This window comes from Canis lupus, chromosome 21, assembly GCF_011100685.1.
Source record: "Canis lupus familiaris isolate Mischka breed German Shepherd chromosome 21, alternate assembly UU_Cfam_GSD_1.0, whole genome shotgun sequence".
Classification (NCBI taxonomy): domain Eukaryota; kingdom Metazoa; phylum Chordata; class Mammalia; order Carnivora; family Canidae; genus Canis; species Canis lupus.
Genome location: NC_049242.1, coordinates 41108243 through 41131038, shown reverse-complemented (window position 1 = coordinate 41131038; position 22796 = coordinate 41108243). Strand labels below are relative to the sequence as shown.

Here is a 22796-nt window from a genome sequence, read left to right as displayed (position 1 = left end):
TCTTGGCCACCGACTTCTTGCTTTATCCCTGAACATTAAGGCAGTAGGCAGAAAGGGTGGGACTGACCCAGCCCAGCCCTGTCCTGCTAACAATGCAGGACACAATGCAGGGATTTCATAGAGGGCTCTAGAATTCTAGGTTACCATCAGGGGCCATGTGATCGCACAATATTACTTGGGTCCTTCCCCCACAGATTCCATTTTAGGGTCATCCTCACTGTTAGAAAGCTCATCCCTTATATTTGTTTTTATCACTACTCTGGGATGTAGATAGGACAAAGATTTTTTAATTTAAAATTTCTGGCTATAAAAATAGTGCATGCTCATTGTAGAATTATAGAACATCAAAATCATCATAACTTTACAACCTAGAGAAAACTATTTATAACATTCTAATGCGTTTTCCATCTTCTGCATGTGTTTTTTTTTTTTAAACTAGGTATGTGTATTGTATGTTTGCTTTATATCCACAGTTTCCACCTGCAGTTATATGGGGCACATTTCCTCCGCACTATTAAATATTCTATAAAATAATTACTGAACATTAAAAAGTAACATTCCATTATTTGGATGTGGCACAGTTCACATCCAACTCTAAATTTGGAAATTTAGGTCCAGATTTTTGCTACTAAAAATTGTGCCATGATCAACATAATTACCTCGGAGATATTTAAGGTTTGGTTCCAGACCGTTAAAGCGGAATATCACAATAAAATGAATCAAATGAATTTTTTGGTTTCCCATCCCACATAGTAGTTGTGTTTACACTCTACTGTAGTCTGTTAAGCGTGCAAACATGTCTAAAAAAACAATGCATGTGCCTTAATTAAAAAATACTGTATTGCTATACAGTGCTAACCATCGTCTGAGCTTTCAGTCAGTTCCAATCTTTTGCTGGAGCATCTTACTTCGATGATTGATGGCTACTGACTGATCAGGATGGTGGCTGCTGGAGGTGGGAGTTTGCTTAATATAAGAGAACAATGAAGTTTGCGCATTGATTGGCTCTTCCCTTCACTCATGATCTCTCTGTGGCATGCGGTGCTGTGTGATAGCATTTCACCCAAGTAGAACTTCTTTCAAAATTGGAGTCAATCCTCTCAAGCCCTGCTGCTGTTTTATCAACTAAGTTTATGTAACATTCTAAATCCTTTGTTGTCATTTCAACAATCTTCACAGCATCTTCACCAGGAGTAATTCCATTTCAAGAAACCACTTTCTTTGCTCAGCCCTAAGAAGCAACTCCTCATCTGCTCAAGTTTTATTATGAGATGGCAGCCATTCAGTTCTATCTTCAGGGTCTATTAATTCTCGTTCTCTTGCTATTTCTACCACTCTGGAATTGCTTCCAACACTGAAATCCTGAACCCCTCAAAATCCATGGGAATTGGAATCAGCTTCTTGTAAACTCCTGTTCATATTGATATTTTGACTTCTTTCCATGAATCACAAATGTTCTTAGTGGCATCTAGAATGATGAATTCTTTCCAAAAGGTTTTCAATTTACTTTAACCCAGATAGATCAGAGGAGTCACTGTCTGTGGCAGCTGTAGCCTTAGGAATTGTATTTCTTAGGTAATGAGACCTGAAAGTCAAAATTACTCCTTGATCCATGGGCTGCAGAATGGATGTTGTGTTTACAGGCATGAAAACAGCATTCATCTTATTGTACCTCTCCATCTGAGCTCTTGGGTGACCAGGTGCATTGTCAATGAGCAGTAGCATTTTGATGGTAACCTTTTTTTCTGAGCAGTAGGTCTCAACAGTGGGCTTAAGATATTCAGTAAACCAGTTTGTAAACAGATGTGCTATCATGTAAGCTCTGTTGTTCCATTTACAGAGCGTAGGCAGAGTAGATTTAGCATAATTCTTAAAGGCCCTAGGATTTTTGGAATGGTAAATGAGCGTTGGCTTCAACTGCAAGTCACCAGCTGCATTTGCCCTTAACAATAGAGTCAGCCTGCCCTTTAAAGCTTTGAAGCCAGGCCTTGCCTTCTCTCTAGCTATGAGAGTCCTACATGACACCTGCTTCTAGCAGAAGCCTGTTTCACCTGCACTGAAAATCTTTTGTTGAGTGCAGCCACCTTCATTAGGATTATTTTAGCTAGATCTTTTGGGTAATTTGCTGAAGCTTCAACATTAGCACTCACTTGAACTTTGATTATGGAGATGGCTTCCTTCCTTAAACCTCATGAAGCAACCTCTGCTGGCTTCAGACTTCTGTAGCTTCTTCACCTTTCCTAGCCTTCATAGAATTGAAGAGAGTTAGGGCCTTGCTCTGGATTAGCCTTTGGCTTAAGGGAATGTTGCCTCTGGTTTGATCTTCTATCCAGACCCCTAAAACTTCTTCCCTATCAGCAATCAGGCTTTTTCACTTTCTTACAATTTGTGTGTTCATTGGAATAGAACTCCGAATTTTCTTCAAGAACTTTTCCTTTACATTCACAACTTGGCTAACTAGCACAGGAGGCTTAGCTTTCAGCCTATCTCAGGTTTCGACATGCTTCCCCAGGAAGCTTAATCATTTCTAGCTTCTGATTTAAAGTGAGAGGTGTGTGACTCTTCCTTTCACTTGAACACTTAGAGGCCACTTTAGGGTTTTTCATTGGTCTAATTTCAATATTTTTGTGTCCCAGGGAATAGGGAGACCCAAGGAGAAGAAGAGAGATGGGGGTACAGCTGGTTCGTGAAGCAGTCAGAACACACATTTATTAAGTTGGCTTTATTTATCTATCTATCTATCTATCATCTATCTATCTATCTATCTATCTATCTATCTATCTATCTGTCATCTATCTATCTTAAAGATTTTATTTATTCACGAGAGACACACAGAGAAAGAGGCAGAGACATAGGCAGAGGGAGAAGCAGGCTCCCTGTGGGGAGCCTGATGGGGGACTTGAACCCAGGACCCTGGGATCGCAACCTGAGCCAAAGGCAGATCCTCAGTCACTGAGCCACCCAGGCATCCATAAGTTGACTTTATTATATAAGTACAGTTTGTGGCATCCCCAAACAATTACAATAGCAACATCAAAGATGACTGATCACAGATCATCATAACAAATATAAGAATAATGAAAAAGTTTGAAATATTCAGAGAATTACCAAAATGTGACACAGAAACATAAAGTGAGCAAATGCTTTTGGAAGAGTTGTGTTGACAGACTGGCTCAAAGCAGTATTGCCACAAACCTTCAATTTGTAAAAACAAAAACAAAAACAAAAAAACCCCCAACAAAGCAAAAAAGCAATATCTGCAAAGTACAATAAAGAGGAGCACAAGAAAACGAGGTATACCTGTACCTGAATTTTTGGTCACATCTCTGATTATTTTCTCAGGAAGGATATCTAGAAATAAGATTCCTGGATCAAGGGATATAGACTTTTTAACAGCTCTTGACACATATTTAGTATGGCAAGAATTATTAAAGTTTACATTTTAGTCCTTAATCCCTATGCTGAGCACTAGTATAGTGACAGATGCCTATCTGTCTGAAGCATCTCATTTGAAAATTGCCTATATCCCTCAAATGGGAAAGGGATTTTTGGGGCACTTGGCTGGCTCAGTTGGAGGAGCATGTGACTCTTGATCTTGGGGTTAGTTCAAGTCCCATGTTGGGTGTGGAGATTATTAAATAAAAAAATAAAAATAAAAATCTAAAGGGGCACCTAGGTGGAGTTGGTAAAGTGTCTGACTCTTGATCTCAGCTCAGGTCTTAATCACAGTGAGTTCAAGCCCCACATTAGATCGTGAGTTCAAGCTCCCTCAACATGGAGCCTACTTAAAAATAGATAAATAGATAAATAAATAAGTAAATAAGTAAAATATTTAAAATGCTCTTGTTGGGGCATCTGGGTGGCTTAGCTGGTTAAGCGTCTGCCTTCAACGCAGGTCATGATCCCGGGGTCCTGAGAGGGACCTGCTTCTTCCTCTGTTCCTCCCGCTACTTGTGCTCTCTTTCTCTCAAATAAAAAAATAAACTATTTAAAATAATAAATAAAATGCTCTTATCATCCTTAACTCTATTAAATGGCATTCCTAAATCTGGGGGTCTGTTTTGTGTGAGGGATCTTGCTGGTTTCCTTGGCCAGAACCACACCAGGACCAGAATGTAGGCCATAGAGTTCTGGAGGCTTCCTATTTCCTTACCTTGACTAAGGGGCTAGCCTTCTTTATTAGAACACGGAAAAAATGCTGCCCTGTTACTTGTCAGATGAGAAATGCATGTGAAAACACATTGACAACTGTGAAGAACTCTATAAATGTAAATGTTATTATTAGGGTTACTTTGGATTGGAATAATAATGCTGATATGACTACTAAGATATTATGTAATGCTTTTGGCACATTAGAGGATGTTGATATTTGAATGATGGCATGGAGCTTCAGAGAATATTTACTCTGGCCCCCTTATTTTATAGATAAGGAAACTGAGGCTCAGAGAACTTAATTATCCTTTCCAGTGTCACACTGCAGAATAATCCTGGCAGCCAATCTCTTCACTTCTCTCTCTCTCTCTCTCTCTCTCTCTCTCTTTGCTACATTTGTGGACTTCTTCTAGAGCTAAGTACAATTAATATCTTGCTCTTGTCTGCTTCCAAGGTACTGTTTAACACTTTTTAAAAACTGAGTTATAATTGGGGCACTTGGGTGGCTCAGTGGTTAAGCGCCTACCTTTGGCTTAGGGCATGATCCCAGGGTCCTGGGGTCAAATCCTACATCAGGCTCCCCATGGTGACCCTGCTTCTCCCTCTGCCTATGTCTCTGCCTCTCTCTGTGTCCCTCATGAATAAATAAATAAAATCTTTTAAAAAATTGAGTTATAATTGACATACATTATATTAGTTTTAGGTATACAACATAATGTTTTGATATTTGTGTGTATTGCAAAGTGATCACTATAGTAAGTCTAGGTAACATCTGTCACTGTACATGGTTACAGAATTCTTTTTCTTGTGATGAGAACTTTTAAAATTTACTCTCAGCAACTTTCAAATATGCAATACAATATTATTAACTACGTCACCATGCTATACATTACATCCCTATGATTTATTTATTTTATAACTGGAAGTTTGTACCTGCCTGTACCTTCACCACTTTTGCCCACCCCCACTCCCTACCTCTGATGATTACAGTCTGATCTCTGTAGCTATGAGCTTAGTTTTTTTGTTTTATTTTTTGTTTTTTAGAGTCTACATATAAGTGAGATCATATGGTATTTGCTTTTCTCTGTTTGACTTATTTTACCTAACATAATACCCTCAAGGTCCATCTATAATGGACATCTATAATGTCACAAATGTCCTTTTTTCATGACTGTATAATAGTCCATTGTGTGTATGTATGTATTTATAGTGTGCATATGTGTGTGTATATATATGTATGTATTTATACCATATCCTTATCCATTCATCTATTGATGGACCAACCCTTAGGTTGTTTCCGTATCTTGACTGTTGTAAATAATGCTGCAGTGAACATGGGAATGCATTAATCTTTCCGAGTTAGTGTTGTTATATACTTCAGATAGATACACTGAAGTGGGATCACTGGATCATAGGATAATTCTTATTTTTATTTTTTTTGAGGAACTGGCATACCATTTTCCATACTGCCTGCTCCAATTTATATTCTCTTCGATAGTGCACAAGGGCTCCCTTTTCTCTACATTCTCACCACCACTTGTTATTTCTTGTCTTTTTGATAATAGCCATTCTGACTGGGGTGAGATAACACCTCATTGTGGTTTTGATTTGCATTTCTCTTATGATTAATGATGTTGACCATCTTTTCATGTACTGGTTGGCCATTTGTATGCCTTCTTTAGAAACATGGCTATTCAGATCCTCTGCCAACTTTTATTTAATTTTTAAAAAAATTTACTCATTTTAGAGAGAGAGTGTGCATGTGCGAGTGAGGGGAGGTGCAGGAGAGAATCCTAAGCAGACACCCCACTGAGAGCAGATTCCCCACATGGAGATGATATTATGACCTGAGCCAAAACCAAGAGCCAGACACTTTAACTGACTAAGACACCCAGGTGCCCCTTCTGCCAACTTTTAAATTCGGTTGTTTTGTTCTTAAATTGTATGCTTTTAATATATTTTGGATATTAACCCCTTATCAAGTATATGGTTTGCAAATATTTTCTTCTATTTGGTAGGTTGATTTTTTATTTTGTTGATGGTTTCCTTTGCTGTGCTGAAGATTTTCAGTTTGTCATCCTGCTTTTTCATTTTTGCTTTTGTTGTTTTTGCTTTTGGAGTCAAATAAAAAAAATCAAGATTGACATGAAGGAACTTACTGCTCATGTTTTCTTCTAGGAGTTTTATGTTTTTGGTCTTATATGTGCATCTTTAATCCATTTTCAGTTAATTTTTGTGTATGATGTATCAGATAATGGTCCTGTTTCATTCTTTTGCTTATGGCTTTTGCAGTTTTCAAACATAATTTATTGAAGAGACTATCTTTTCCTCGTTGCATATTCTTGGTTCCTTTCTCAGTAATTAATTAACCATATACACATAGGTTTGTTTCTGGGCTCTCTGTCATGTTCCATTGATCTATTTGTCTGTTTTTATGCCAATACCGTAGTATACTGTCTTAATTACTATAGTTTTGTAATATAGTTTGAAGTCAGGGAGTGAGATACCTCCAGCCTTGTTCTTTCATAAGATTGTTTGGCTATTTGGGGGACACTTGGATGGCTCAGGTGATTTAAGCATCCGACTTCAGCTCAGGTCATGATCTCAGGGTCCTGGGATCTGCGCGGAGTCTGCTTGTCCCTCTCCTCTGCTCCTCCCTGTTCGTACTCTTTCTCTCTCAAATAAATAAATAAAATCTTAACAACAACAAAAAAGAAATTGCTTTGGCTATTTGGGGTCTTTTGTGGTTCCATACAAATTTTAGAATTGTTTGTTCTATTTCTGTGGAAAATGTCTTTGGAATTTTGATAAGAATTGCATTGAATCTGTAGATTGCTTTGGGTAGCGTGAACGTTTTAACAATATTAATTTTTTCAGCCCATGAGCATAGAATATTTTTCCATCAGTGTTTTTTATAGTTTTTGGTGGGCAGGTCTTTCACCTTTTTTCTTACATTTATTCCTAGGTATTTTATTCTTTTTGATGGAGTTGTAAATGGAATCGTTTTCTTAATTTCTCTTTCTGATAATTCACTATTAATATATAGAAATGCAATAGACTTCTGTATATTGATTTTGTATCCTGCAACTTTATAGCATCCATTTATTATAACAGTTTTTTTGGTGTAGTCTTTAGGGTTTTCATGTCATCTGCAGATAGTTACATTTTTACTTCTTCCTTTCCAATTTGGGTGCCTTTTATTCCTTATTCTGGCCTAATTGCTCTAGCTAGGACTTCTAAGATTACATTGAATAAACAATAGTGAAAAACAGTCACCCTTGTCTTATTCCTTATCTTATAGGAAAGGCTTTTAGTTTTTCATTACATATGATTTTAGTTGTGGGCTTGTTATATATGGCTCTATTATGTTGAGGTATGTTCCCTTGATACCTAACATCATAAATGCATATTGAATTTTGTCAAAAGCTTTTTTTTTTTGCATCTATTGAAATGATTATATGATTTTTACCTTTCATTTTGTTAACGTGGTGTATCATGTCAATTGATATTCAGATGTTGAACCATCCTTTCATCCCTGGGATAAATCCCTCTTGATCGTGGTATATGGTCTTCTTAATATATTGTTGAATTCAGTTTGTTAATATTTTGTTGGGGATTTTTGCATCTATGTTCATTAAGGATAGTGGCCTGTAAATTTCTTTTTTTTGTGGTATACTTGTGTGGTTTTTGTATGAGGGTAATGCTGGGCTTGTAAAGTGAGTTTAGAAGTGTTCCTCCCTCTTCTAGCTTTTTTTTTTTTTAAGATTTTATTTATTTATTCATGAGAGACACACAGAGAGAGGCAGAGACATAGGCAGAGGGAGAAGCAAACTCCCTGCAGGGAGTCCAATGTGGGACTCAATCCCGGGACCCCAGGATCATGCCCTGAGCTGAAGGCAGGCGCCCAACCGCTGAGCCACCCAGGCATCCCCCTCTTCTAGTTTTTGGAAGAGTTTAAGAAGGATTGGTTCTTAATTCTTATCTGAATGATTGGTAGAATTTGCTAGTGAAGCTGTCTAGTCCTATAATTTTTTTATAGGTTTTAAAAAAATTACTGATTTAATCTCCTTACTAGTAATTTGTTAGTTTAGATTTCTATTTCTTCATGATTCAGTCTTGGAAGGGTTGTATGTTTCTAGGAATTTATCCATTTCTTCTAGGCTATCGATTTGTTAGTGTGTAATTGGTCTTAGTAGTGTCTTATGATCTTTTGTATTTCTTTGATATCAGTTGTTACCATCTCCTCTTTCATTTCTGATTTTATTTATTTGAGCTCTTGTTTTCTTGGTGATTCTAGCTCAAGTTTTGTCAATTTTGTTTATATTTTCAAAGAACCAGCTTGATTTCATTGGTCTTTTTCCGTTATCTTTTTAGTCTGTATTTCATTTATTTCTGCTGTGGCTGGCCTTTGTTATTTCATTCCTTCTACTAACTTTGGGCTTCATTTGTTCTTTTTCTAGTTCCATGTGGTATAAAATTAGGTTGAGATTTTTCTTACTTCTTTAGGTAGACATTTATCATTATGAACTTCCCTTTTAGAACTGCTTTTGCTGCATCCCATAAGTTTTGATATGTTGTATTTTCATCTGTCTCAGGGTGTTTTAAAAAATTTTATTTATTTATTCATGAGAGACACACAGAGAGAGAGGCAGAGATACAGGCAGAGGGAGAAGCAGGCTTCCTGAGGGGAGCCCGATGTGGGACTTGATCCCGGAACCCCAGGATTATGCCCTGGGCCGAAGGCAGACGCTCAACCATTGAGCCACCCAGGAGTCCCTGTCTCCAGGTGTTTTTTGATTTTTCTTTTGATTTCTTTATTGACCCTTTGGTTGTTCAGTAGCGTGTTGTTTAGTTTCCATATGGTTGTGAATTTTCAGTTTTCTTCTAACAAGTGATTTCTAGTTTCATATTATTTTGATTGGAAAAGATGCTTGATGTGATTTCAGTATTCTTAAATTTGCTAGTAGTTGTTTTGTGGCCTAACATGTGTTCTGGTTTGAAGAATGTTCCATGTGCACTTGAGAAGAATGTGTATTTTGTTTCTTTTAGCTGAATGTTCTGCTTATATCTGTAAGTCTATCTGGTCTAACATATTGATTAAAGCTGAAGTTTCTTTATTGATTATGTGTCTGCATGATGTATCTATTGATGTAAATAGGGTATTAAAAGTCCCCTACTATTAGTGTATTTCTATTTTTCCCTTTAGGGGAAAATTTGCTTTATATATTTATCTATTTACATAAATTTGCTTTATATATTTGTTAATATTTGCTTTATATATTTAAGTGCTCCTATGTTGGGTCTACAAATAATTTTAAAATGCTGTGTCTTTTTGTTACATTGACTTCTTTATCAATATGTAATACCCTTTTTTGTGTCTTATTGCAGTCTTTGTGGAAGTCTATTTTGTCTAACATAAGTACAGCTACCCCAGCTTTCTTTTGATTTTCATTTGCATGGAATATCTTTTTCCATGCTTTCATTTTCAGCCTGTGTATGTTTTTAAATCTGAAGTGAGTCTCTTGCAGGCAGCATATAGTTGGATCTTTAAAAAAAAAAAAAAAATCTAATCAGCAACTTGTGTCTTTTGTTTGGAGAATTTAGGTCATTTGCATTTAAAACAGTTATCGATAGGTATATACCTATTGCCATTTTGTTAATTATATTTTGACTGTTTTGTTGTTCCACATATCCTTTCTTCTTTTACTACATTCCTTTGTGGTTTAGTAACTTTCTTTAGAGGTATGCCTAGATTTCTTTCTCAATGTCTTTTGTATATCTACTATACACTTTTGCTTAGTGGTTACCATGAGGCCTGCTTATAATAACATATATTTATAAAAGTCTATTTTAAGTTGATAACAACATAAGCTTGAGTGTATTCTAAAGCTCTACCTTTTTACTCTCCCCTGTGCCAATGTTTCATGTTTTTTATGTCACATTGTACATCTTTTTATCTTTTGTGTACCTACCTAATTATTGTGGTTGCAGTTATTTTACTACTTTTATTTGTTGAACTTCATATAGCTCTATAAGTGATTCATTCACTACCTTCACTATATATTTACCTTTACCAGTGAGATTTATACTTTCATATGTTTTCTCCTTACTAATTAGTACCCTTTCTTGTCAGTTTAAAGATGTCCCTTTAGCATTTCTTATAAGACTGGTTTAGTGGTGAAGAAATCCTTTAGCTTTTTTGCTTGTTTAGAAAATTCTTTGTCTCCTTCAATTCCAAAGGAGATAATTTTATTGGGTAGAATATTCTTGGTTGGATTTTTTCTTTCTTTTAGCACTTCAAATATATTGCATCACTCTCTTTTGGCCTGCAAAGTTTCTGCTAGAAAATCTGCTGGTAGTCTTCTGAGGGTTCCCTTATACATAATAGATTGTTATTCTCTTGCTGCTTTTAAGATTCTATCCTTGTCTTTAACTTTTGACATTTTAATCATAATGTCTTGGTGTGAATCTCTTTGAGTTTATGGTTTTTGAAGCTTTCTAGGCTTCCTGGATCTGGATGCCTATTTCTTTTCCCAATAGGGAAGTTTTCAGCCATTATTTTTTCAGATAAGTTTTCTGCTTCTTTCTTCTCCTTATGGGACTCCTGCAATGCCAATCAGTCTACTTGATGGTGTTCCATAAGCCCATTAAGCTGTCTGTACTTTCATTCTTTTTTCTTTTCGTGGCTCTGATTAGGTGAGTTTCTCTGCCTGGTCTTCAAGTTTACTCATCCTTTTTTCTCTTTCCTGTAGTTTGAGGTTGAACCCCTGAAGTGTCTTTTTTAGTTCAATTACTGTGTTCTTCAGTTCTTTGACTTCTGTTAGAAACTTTCTTACATTTTTTTCTCTTTGTTGAAGCTTTCACTGTTTATCCATTCTTCTCCCAAGTTTGGTGAGCATTTTTATGACCATGATTTTGAATGCTTTATCAGATAAAATACTTACTTCTGTTTCATTTAGGTTTTTTTAAATGTTTTATCCTGTTTTTTTTTTTTGTTTTTTTTTTGTTTTTTTTTTTTTCATTTGGAACATGTTTTTTTGTTCCCTCATTTTGCTTCACTTTCTGTATTGGTTTCTGTCCATCAGGTGAAACAGCTTCTTCTTCTTCCATCCTTCAAGCATTGGCCTTATGTAGGAGATAAACCTTGTTGTTCAACCCTAGCTTTGTGATTGTCCAAGCAGCCTATTTTATTTTTAATAGCTCCTAGTAGTTGAGAGTGTGCCAAGACCGGTTGGTATCCTAAAGGGGAGATTCTCATCCAGCACCTAGTTTCAAGCTTACTGGAAGCCAGAACCTCAGGCAACGCTTTTAAATAATGCAAATATATACAATGCTGTGGGACTGCAGGTGTAAATTCTGCTGACCCCAATGGTCAGGCAAGCTGGAGGTGTCCCCTAGGCAGCAATCACAAAGTCAGGGTTCCTTTTTGGGAGGTACTGGTAAGCTGTAGTGAGGCAGAATGAGAGCACAAAGATGGCATTCATTAGTCCTGATCACACCTCTGTGGCATGTCAAAATGCACCAAACCTGAAGCCTACCCCTAAGGTTGAAGTGCCAGGATAGCAAGTAGGCCTCTTTTACAGAGCCCTGGGATGGTCCTGCCAAGAATCACCTCCCTGATTGTTACAGTCCCTTGTATACAGTATACAGTATACAAATACTCCTAGTGACCAGAGCAAGGCCATCAAGGGGTATCCCCTGGGTGGTAGCCACAAAAGCTAGGGCACCAGTTGTGAAAACTGGGGTACCAGACATGTATAAGAACTCCTGTCCAAAAGATGCTGGTTCTCTGGAGCATGGCAGAGGGAGAGCACAAAGATAATGCCTGTCTTTGGAGGACTCAGGAAAGGTTTACAGTCAGTGCTTAGATGTGTGTTTAATTAGAAACCTTCCCTTTAGGCTGCAGTTATGATGATAAACTAATAGGCCTTTTTCCAGAAAGAGCGCCTGTATCTGTTGCTTCTTGCTGTGCTCCATGTAGTAGCTGTTTAAGAACTGTTTCTCCACTGGTTATAGCCCCATGGAACCCATGAGAAAAAAAAAAAGCCCCACTAGCTACCAGAGCCAGGCAATGTAGAGGTGTCCCCTGGCAGCAGCTACAAAAATCAGGGCACCAGAGAAGAGAATAAGCTCCTTTCTAAGATACTGGTGAACTGGAGGGATGCAGTGGTAGAGCACAAAGATTGAACACCAGGCTCTGTTCCCTTAAAGTCCCTCTGTGGCATGCCAAACTAGAGGTACCCCCTTCAGGCCAAAGCTCCTGGCCAGGGAAAATAGGCCTCTTTCTCCAAAAGACTGGGAGTATGTTTTGGTCTGCTATCTGTGCAGTGCCCTGGGAGTGGTAGCACACCAAGAGCTGTTTCTCTGATTGGTATAGTCCTATGGGACCCAGGAATGCAAACCCCTAGGCTTTAGTGCCAGGTGATCAAGGGGGTATGCTCCAGGTTATAGCTGCAAAAACTGGGTCCTGAGACATAAGAAAGCAGGGTATCAGATGTGTGTAGAAGCTCCCCTCTGGGAGATACTGGTGTGTGCCCTGGAGTGTGTCAGAGGGTGAGTGTGACAGTCATGCCCATCGGCTGGAGGGAGGCAGAGAGGGAGTGCAAAGATGGCACTTGGTGAAAAAAGGGGAGAAAAAGGAAAAGAAAAAGAAAAAAGAAAAGGAAAGGAAAAGAGAAAAAAGGAAGGGAAAAAAAGTTAAATACAAAGGAGAAAAAAAGATGGTGCCTGCTGGCTTGAGTAAGGCAGAGGAAGGCATGGAGGATGGCACCTACCAGCTGGAGCATAAAGATGGCGCCTGCAGGAAAGTGGGGAAAAGGAGGAAAAAAAACCCAGATGGCGTTTGGCTGGGTTAGCAAGGCGGAAAGAGAGCAGGAAGATGGTGTCCGCCAGCCTTTTTCCATGGAGAGTATCCCATCAGGTGCCTGTCCCTCAGTCCAGCACTCGAGGAATGAGCGCCAGCACATAAAGTCTGGGTGCTTTGCAAAGTGCTGCTTCTACACTGAGCCCTGGGGCAGCTCCGTCGGTGTGTGGGCCCCTCATGAGACCGTCCTCAGTTTGCCACAGCCCTGCTGGTTGTCGAAGCCAGGAGTTTTGGGGGCCTGTCTCTCAGTTGCCACTCTTAAAAGTTGGGGTGCCCGATGTGGAGTGCAGACCCTTTGCTCCTCTGGGAGAAGCTCCAGGTTCCGAGTTCCCTCCTGATTGTAAGTTGCTGCACCAGGGGTGGGGTTTATTCATTGTGTCTCAGCCTTTCCTTTTTTTTTTTTTTTTTTTTTTTAAGATTTTATTTATTTATTCATGACAGACACACACAGATTGAGAGAGAGAGAGGCAGAGACATAGGCAGAGGGAGAAGCAGGTCCACACAGGAGGCCCGATGCGGGGCTCGATTCCGGGTCCCCGGGATCAGGCCCTGGGCTGGAGGCGGTGCTAAACCGTCGAGCCACCTGGGCTGCCCTCAGCCTTTCCTATTTGCTTTGAAGTGGTTTCCTTCTCCTTTGCTCAATGTGAAGGGGTCTTGCTACCAGGTTTTAGGGTTTTCTTCTGAGGAAATTGTTCTGTATATAGCTGTAGATTCAGTGTGTCTGTGGGAGAAGGGGAGTTCCAGATCTTCTTACATCCCCATCTTCCTGTTTAACATTTTAACCAAAAATGAGCCTGAATTAACAAGAGTTATAGCACATACACACATAGTTTTATTAGGCACATAAAAAACTAATGATAATGGTCTTTGAGGAAATTCTCCAGTTGTAACCTCAAGCTCTTTCTCTCCTGGTGCCCCTATCTTTCTTCTTTATTGCCTTGTAATATACTGTAGACTCATTTCTTATATTTATTATCTATGTTCCTCTACTAAATTATAAGTGCCATGAGGGCAGGATTTTTTTTGTCCTTTTTAATTTCCCAGTGCTTAAATCAGTGCTTGGCTCACAGTAGCATTTGATAAATATTTACTGAAGAAGTGAATGAATAGTTCCTGAATTAGGAATAGGATCTTTGAGTTGGGAATGGAGACCTGGGATCTAATTCCAGTTCTTAATTGCTGTATGAACTTGGGCAAGTCTGTCTTCTCTTTGGGTCTCCTTTTAGCATCTGTAAAATAAAAGCATTGGCTCTCTTTAGTTTCTTCCTAGCTTGAAAATTTCATAGTCCTGTGCATTTTTAGTTTTTAAATGCATAGTAGTAATAGAACTATTTTTTGTTTAATTTCAAATAAAATTTTATGCAGAATCTCAGAATGTAAAACAGAAGTGGAACAGAAGTTCTGATTGAATTGGAAACAGGGAAAGGAATGTGGGGAAAAGGAGAATAAAGCTTAACCACTTGGCTACCTGCTGGCAGGTTCGCTCTTCATGGTAGCCCCTGGGGTGCATCCAGGGAACACAGGGCTCTGGAGGACACAGTTTGAAAACCCTTTCTCTAGATTAAGTGAGAAATGGGAACTGGGTCATATCTCAGTAAAATTTTGTTTGTGCTCAGATGTGGATTTGAAAGAGAATGTTGAATAATGAGAAAAAGTATTAGTTGGTGGACTTGTAGATGGAGTTTTCTTTTTACAGATTTCCTTTGTTATTATAAAAAATAAAACTGGAATAAAAATTTTTGATTATGTGGCTTTATTAGAAACTCATGTGGTTGAGGTTACTTAATACATGTAGGTCTCTAGTTCCTTTATTTTACAGGGCTACAAATATCATGTAGCCTGAGGCCTAGAGATCTGTTTGTTTTGTAATTGCCAGAGGATTAAGGGCCTTTGTGAAGTTTTTGCATTAAGATTCCCAGTCATGGCCCCACCATTAGTCCCATCACATTGAAGTGGACCATTGTAGTTAATAGTAGAACTAATGTTTAAGCCCTGGGTCTTACTTGGAGGAGTGCTGTCAGAGATGTGGGTTCAATAGGACAATGAATTAAATGACCTCGGCAATTTCTTTTCTCCTGAATCTGTAACTAGATTGAACTCTGTCTGGCCTACCAGCTGGGAAGCAAGCTAAGCTAATATTTGTCTGGCTCTGTGATCTGAATTGTTTGAAGGATGGTTTGGCTTGTTTGAATTTGAGTATCCACTAATAATCAGGAGAGATCGAAAGCTCTTGTTTTGTCGAGTACATATTTACCATGTATTATATTGCCTTTTATTAATATAGCAGCTAAAGAAACATTCAGAGTAGATTGTCTATAGACTCATTTGATTGGTATTCCTTCCTGGATAAAGAGGAGTGATATATATATCCAGACAATACCTTTCATTCAAGGATCTGAACACTTAAAAAAGGTGGGCTTTTTTAGTGTTTTTTATTATTCTATTTATTCTGAAAATCACTTGGATTTTTGTTAATACCATGAGCATTTTGCAACTGTACATTTCAAAGAAGGTATAAGCATAGAGGTACTACCTTTAAGTAGAAACTTTCTTGTGGTTGTTTTCATAGGTAAAGTAGAGCCACTTGTTGATGCTCTTATTGATTGCCCCAACCAAATGTTCCCATTTGTTGCTTGGTAACTCTAGCGTCATTTGGGATTATTCAAACTCAATTTTTCCAAAGACGCTTATTTTGATGATCCAAAATGTGATGATCCAGCCACACTGAGAACAATTTTTCAGTGTTTCTACCTGCCCACCTTGATATTTGTGATCCTTAAAGGAGCATATTTTTCTTTGCCTAATTTTAAAAGCTTTTAAAAGTGGTTTGTTCTTCAGGAAAAGTTTTGTTTGCTTGTTTGATTTGAATTTATGGGACTCTAGGTAGTGTCTCATAGTACCAACTCCTCCTTGCTTTTTCATCTGCTAATCACAATGGTTTAGTGAATTATGGCAAAGATTATGGTGTCATTTTATATATGAGGAAGCTGAAGCCTGGAGAGCTGAAATGACTTTCCCAGGGTTGGTAGGTGGTAGTGGCTGAGCAAATACTAGAACTGAGGTCTCTTGATTCCCAGATTAGTACTCTTTGCAATAGAGGTCCAACTCAAGGCTTATCATTTTTTTCCTCCTCACTTTGTCATTTGGATGTCTCAAGATGACATTAATCAATCCATAAAGATTAAAATGAGGGAAAAATCAATGAGAACTAGTGGTGAATTGAAACAACATTATTAAATTTACAACCTTCCAAGCCCAGAGTGTTGTTTATGCTTCCATTTAAAATGAAAGATATTAGAAATGAACTGTCTTTAGATGGGTTTATGATTAACCATGAGTGTCTTTTCCTTTGTGACCTGGAGAACCTCAGGTCATCTCTACAGGAAATTTGCTGTTATAGTAAAGCTGCCTTTTCATTATTATTGTGTTCCTCAGTATTTAACATTTTGTGGTCTACTGGAGGAAAAATTGCATTTGGACCATAAAATTAAACCTAACTTGACATTGAGTTTCATTCCAGGAAAACAGATATTTTAAAATCAAATATATTGTCTTAAAAGTTAGTTGCAGTGAAATATTAATGCATAGCCTTTGTCATCATGGGTATCTTTTATCACATGGTTGTTCCCACATGTTAAAATATAACAATACTTCTAATTAAGGTCACTGACTGAATTAACATATATAAAAACAATCCACTGCTCAATATGCTCTCTGTCCCCAGCCCCCCAACTTGAAGTTGTTCTGTACCACCATTCCCACCGTAAAACAATAACTAAACAGGAAAAAACAAATCAAAACAAAAGCTTTTGGACAGCAACTAAACTGTGCTGGGTTAGTTTCGCCACCTGGTGGCAGAGGCCAAGAAATGACTCAATATTCCTTCATTACCTCTTCTCTCCTTGGGCTGATCCCATCCTCTTCTCCTCTGGTTTGTTATTCAGAGCTCAGCAAATCCTACTTTAAACAATCTCTTACTCATTTATACTCACATATTTCTTTCTTCCTCTTACTTTTAATGCTCCCTTGTTTTTAAATTTAGTGACCTCACAACATTTATTGCTCCCTATTTATTTTCCATCCTCCTATCTATGAGTGGCCTTAATTGTGGCCTTAATTGTGGTTGCTAGGTCTGAGAGTCCTGGTAGTGAATGTGTGGGAACACCATCTGAAGTGATGAGCTGTCAGCTGGAGGGACTGAACAGGCCTATATTGGAAAATGAAGTACCGCACAGGGAAAGGCCTGGGGCCTTCTCCTCAGAGGCTTCTGAATATGTGCAGACAATCCCTTCTGCATCAGAACCAGCACTTGTGTCTTTCTCCTTCTCTAATAAACCTACTTTTCCCAAATACCATTTAAGGTATTTTTAAAAACCAATTTCTACCCCAATTTTCTTGTTTTTCTATTAGGTTTAATGGACAACTTAGTTCTCTACCATTTTTACTGCAAATATGCAGCAGTTTGGATGCTCTACGGTGGTGATTCTCAAACTTAAGCATGCACCAGAATCCCCTGGAGGACTTGTTAAAACAGAGTGCCAGGAGTTTCTGATTCAGTAGGTCTGGGGTGGAGTTGAGAATTCAAGTTCTAACAGTTCCCGGGGACACCTGGGTGGCTCAGCGGTTGAGCGTCTGCCTTTGACTCAGAGTGTGATCCCAGAGTTCCTGGGATCGAGTCCCACATCAGGCTTCCTTCATGGAGCCTGCTTCTCTCTCTGACTATGTCTCTGCCTCTCTCTCTCTCTCTGTGTGTCTCTCATGAATAAATAAATAAAATCTTAAAAAAAAAAAAAGTTCTAACAGTTCCCAGGTGGTGTTTGTCCTGATGCTCTGGGGCCACACTTTGAAAACTGTTGCCCCAGGATTATGTGGCCTTTATGGGACGGATGTTGGGCTGCGTTTTGCAATCTGCTCTTTGGCCTAAGTGCTTGCACTGGCCATTCCCTGGCCTATGAACTGGGTTCCAGTCTGCCACTTTTTCTTCTATAGCTGGGACCACTTGACCTCACACTTTAAGGACAGAAAGTGTATATTATCACCATTTCTCCAGTCCTGAAAAGAATGGCTAGGATATATTAAAAGGAACTTAGCAGGGGATCCCTGGGTGGCTCAGCGGTTTGGCACCTGCCTTTGGCCCAGGGCGCGATCCTGGAGTCCTGGGATCAAGTCCTGCGTCGGGCTCCCGGCGTGGAGCCTGCTTCTTCCTCTGCCTGTGTCTCTCTTTCTCTCTCTCTCTCTCTCTCTCTGTCTCTCTCTGTGTGTCTATCATGAGTAAATAAATCTTTTTTTTTTTTTTAAAGGAACTTAGCAAATGTTGGGTATGTGTTTGGGTGTGAAGGTAGATATTGTTGCAAGGCAGCAAGCCCAGGATATTGAAATTCATTCATAGTATTATTTCCATAAGGAAAAGTCTCTGGGTAATGAATGGGTTACATTACTCTGAGTGGCATTATTTGTTTGCAAAGTAGGCATATATATTTGCCCCCATTTTCTTTCGGGTAGTTTTTTTTTTTTTTTCAATGCAGATCAGCGGTTCATTATAGGTATTGCTATTATAATGGAAACAAAGAGAGGAAAAACTTGTTTTCTGGGTTTTATTTGGCAATTTTATTGACCAGTCTTTATAATGGTCTAGTTGTCTTAAAGAGAGAGAGAGAGAGAGAGAGAGAGAGAGAGAGAGAAAGGGACAGCCTCAAATACCCAAGCAAGTGACACATGGTAGCTGTTTCAGGGAGTGCCTGTGATGATATTATCTGGTAAATTAAATTGCAAATGCAGAAGAAGCAGGTGCAGTCTGAATCAGGAAACTAAGTAGGCTCAGGAAATACTGAGCCTTCCTTCTGACCATTTTATCCACTGTGTAATTGAGAGTGCAACTGAACGTCAGATCAGTGGTGTGCATGATTGAAAAGTTCTCCTTCTGCCCACTGATTCCAGCTGGTTGGCATACATCTAGAATCTCAGATCTTTAGTGCTATAAGGGCACTTAGGCATCATCCTAGTCCAACCTCGTCCATTTACAAATGGTGAAATGAAGCCTAGATAAGGGAAAGACTTGCCCCACAGCATGAGTCTAATAGGTGGCCAACTTTGAACTTGAGCCCTGTCCTCTGTGCCTGGGCTGAGCCCTCCCTGCTTTGCCCCTTGCTGACTTTCCCCTTGCTGGGGTCTTATGGTCTTACTCAGAGATTGCAGCCCACTTGTAGACCTTTGGGTTCCCTTTCGTTTCCTAAGGACAGCATAGTTGGAGAGGAGAGTCATGTATGCTTTTGTCTGAATGCTTCAAAGGCCATTTTCTGGCATGAGGAATGGCTCCGTTCCTACCATTTTCTTCCATAGCTGCAGCCATTTGATCTCTACCTACAGGCTCCGTGTAGGGCCCATCATTGATTGTACTTGGGTTGGGGAGGTTGAAAAAGCTCATGTTCAGAGCCTGGAAATCAGTAAGATTTCATCTGGGCTGTTACCCCTGTCCTGACCCGTCCCCATTCCTGTCCTGTTACTCTGAGCCTGATTCTGCCTTGATAACTGTTAAGTTCCTGTAGGGTTGGGGCCTTGCCATTGTTTTCCAGTATTTCCTAACTAGAGAAGAGTCGTTGCAGGGGATGGGAGGGTAATGGAGTAATATTTACTGAGCATCTGTTTTGTGTCCATCATGTTACCCACAGTACATTATTTAGTCCTTACTACATCTGTACGAAGTATTATCTCCATTTTACAAATGAGGAAACTGAAGCTCAGAGAGGTGATGGGACTTGGTGAAGATGACACAGCCAATGCAGAGTCTGTTGAGCTCCAAATCCCACACTTTCCCCACTGTACCTCTCAGGCCTATAATTTGCCCAGGAACTCCAGTTCCTTCATCTGTTCAGTATTTATGGAACACTACTGCATTCCAGTCACTGTGCTAGTCACTGGAGAGGCAGTCCTTGCCCATATGGAGCTCGCCATCTATTGGGGAAGATGAGGCATGTAGAGTGTTAAAATGGAGATACATGGGAGCATGTAACAGGCAAGCCTAACATGGTCTTGGGTACGGTGGGGGTACAAATCAGGTGAGACCTCCTGGAGGAAGAGACATTTAAGCTGAAACCTGTTTCGACCTTGGACCTGAAGGACCTGAAGGAAAGCTAGTGTGGCAGGAACATAGTGTGCCGTTGTGGACTGATGTTCTGCTACTCAAAATCCTCTTTATGCTGCCCACCTGCCTTGCATATTGCCTGGCATATATTGGGTGTCCAGTGAATGTTTGCTGACCAAATGCATGAATGGATGAAACAGTAAATGAACGGCAATGCTGAGAGCTCATTTTGTTTCTTATGTAATAACATAATAAGTTACCTTGGAATGATTCATGGTTCCAAACAGCTTTTCCCTCCAGCTTCTCTTATCTTTCTGTTGTTTTGGGTTTCCTTGCTCTATTTTGAATGTCCTCACACGTGTCCTGCCTTTCCTTCACAGCCATGGGGTGTCTTCCTGCCTCAAAGAGAGCAAAAGCTGAGCTGCCCTATTATCCTCTTAGTGGCTGCCTTGAGCATGAAGTTTGAAATAGCGTCAGTGATTTGATTTTTTTTCCTCTGGGGATCTGGCAATTGAAAATAAATGTAGAAAGAGCCCCAAAGGAGGTTTTTCTTGGGGGCATGAGAGATGACAGCACCAGTTATTGGTGCTCTTTGACAATGCAGAGTTATATAAGTAGATGAAAAATAGAGGCTATTCCACCAAAGTCAGCTTGCCTTACTTAAATGCTTTTATATTCACAAAAGTGGGTGGCCCAGAGTGGTTCTGTAACTCCACTATTTGCAAATTCCTAATTCCTGACATAGAGAAGAGCATTCTATAGATTGGGGTTTAACAAATGTTAATTTAAACAATGACCATGTGCTAGGTACTTTCACTCTGCATTTAATAGCTACGGCATAAGCAGTATCCCATTTCTAAAGAATACATTTCTGACCTAACAATTCTGGAGGAGCACAGAACATTGCAGAGCCTGAAGTAGGTGAGAACAGTGTACTTGTTAGTAGACATTGGTCCAGAAAAAATTCCAGGCCAGTTTGAATCCCGGTTTTTTCCAGAGCTAACTCTACAGGCAGGCCTCGGAGGTCTTCTCCTTCTGTTCTAGCTTTTGGACTGAGGAGGAGGCCTGACTCACCATGAATTTAAAGGTCAGTCTTGACAGACACTGATAAAACTGAGTCAATTATCTTTGGTCCTTGTTTGTTTTCCATTGGTTGATTCATTCATTGTCTCATAAAACATTTGTTGAATGACTTCTATGTGCAGACCATCATAGGTAGAGAGACAAGTGTTAACAGTACTGTCCTCAAAAAATCTCACAGTGCGTGGGTAAGACAGATAAGAGTCTGTGATAGGAGGTGAGGTGGGGAGTATTGGAGTGGGCCCCTAGTGTAACACTATGGTCAGAGAGGGTGTCCTAGAGGAGGTAAATCTTCGAAGTCCTCCAGGGGTCAGCTCTCTGTGATGACTCACAAAGATGAGCCACCATCCCTCCCAGGTGAGGCATGGAGCAGGCCATCATCCATTCAGTTAAGTACTCACAGTAATCCTGCCCGTGTCCCTACCACGTGAAGGATAATCAGGAAGCCTGTTGCTTTTTCCTCTGGGTTCTGTATAAGGTTTAAAAGTCTCGGAGATTGGTTTTCGTAGGCTGAATATAGCCACAGCCAAAGGCTTATAGAGAATTTTATAGTCACATCTCTACTTGAGATTTCTGCCAGAGTTGTTTGGGGGAAATCAGGTGATCAGAAATCCTCTCAGACGCACATACAGTTATTGTGTGATCCTGCAATCATAAGGGGAAAGTGGGGCTTTTGGCAGGTGCAGTGAGGAGCTTTGGAGCTGGGCTCTGAGGGTTCTAAGCTATTGTCTCGTGGTGTGCTCAGGATGTAAAAATGGACACCGTGACCTAGAGGGTGCCTCAAGAAGGGGGCCCTTTCCAAACAGCTGGTGACCTGCATAGTCATCGGGTCCAGGCCTGGCCTCCACTCCCCTCCCGTCCTTCCTGGTTCCTTCTTCCTGCCCCTTCCCTTACTAGGGAAACAGGCAATGGAGATAGAGCGCTCACCTAGTGGGTGATGTGGCCATGCAAACACAGATAAATAACTCTGCAGTGTGCAGTAGAATCCCATCTCAGAGGAGCAAGTGGTGCCTCTCCTCTGGAGGGAACAGGGCAAGGCAGGGAGGCGACATCCCAGGGTCACATAGCACATCAGTATGGCCTCAGGACTAGAACCTAGGGCTTAGGTTGTTTTCTCTGCTTGTCCCAAGGCCTCACTGTTTGAATGAGACTTTCTCAGCTGGATGGTCACCAAGCCAGAAGCTGGTCATCTCCCTGGATCTTGGAAGCAAGGCAAGGTTTGTTTAGTCTCTGCTAAACCTCCAGTCTGTGCTTCTCGCCTTCTCTTCCTGCCCCATGGGACTGACTGTGTGGGTCTGTGACCCCAGAGGTTGCGGCTCTCTCCCACCTCTGCCCTGCTGCATTGGCCCTGGCCAGTGTTCCTATGAGTGAGGGATTCCCACTGAGACTGAAGTTCTGGTAGGTGAGGACCAGTCAGGAGACAGGTGGGGCAGGAAGAAGTGCTGTGGTTTCAGAGGTGACCTCTTTGCTGATTTTAGAGCTCTGTTCAGTGATGGCTGGCAGGATGCCACTACGGAAGGAGCTCTGGATTCACTAATGCTCAGTTCATGGTTAGACTTCCGTGCATAATTAGTATTTTTAAAGTCATTTTATCTAAAGACTTCAAATTTAGAGACTCTA

At 39.9% G+C, this 22796-nt stretch overlaps 1 protein-coding gene and 1 pseudogene across 7 annotated transcripts in view; one reads left to right on the top strand and one right to left on the bottom strand.

Moving 5' to 3' along the window:
• SERGEF (secretion regulating guanine nucleotide exchange factor) overlaps positions 1-22796 on the top strand; it is a 219416-nt gene that overhangs the window by 73238 nt on the left and 123382 nt on the right. The window lies entirely within an intron of this gene.
• LOC119864916 lies at positions 924-2606 on the bottom strand (annotated as a pseudogene).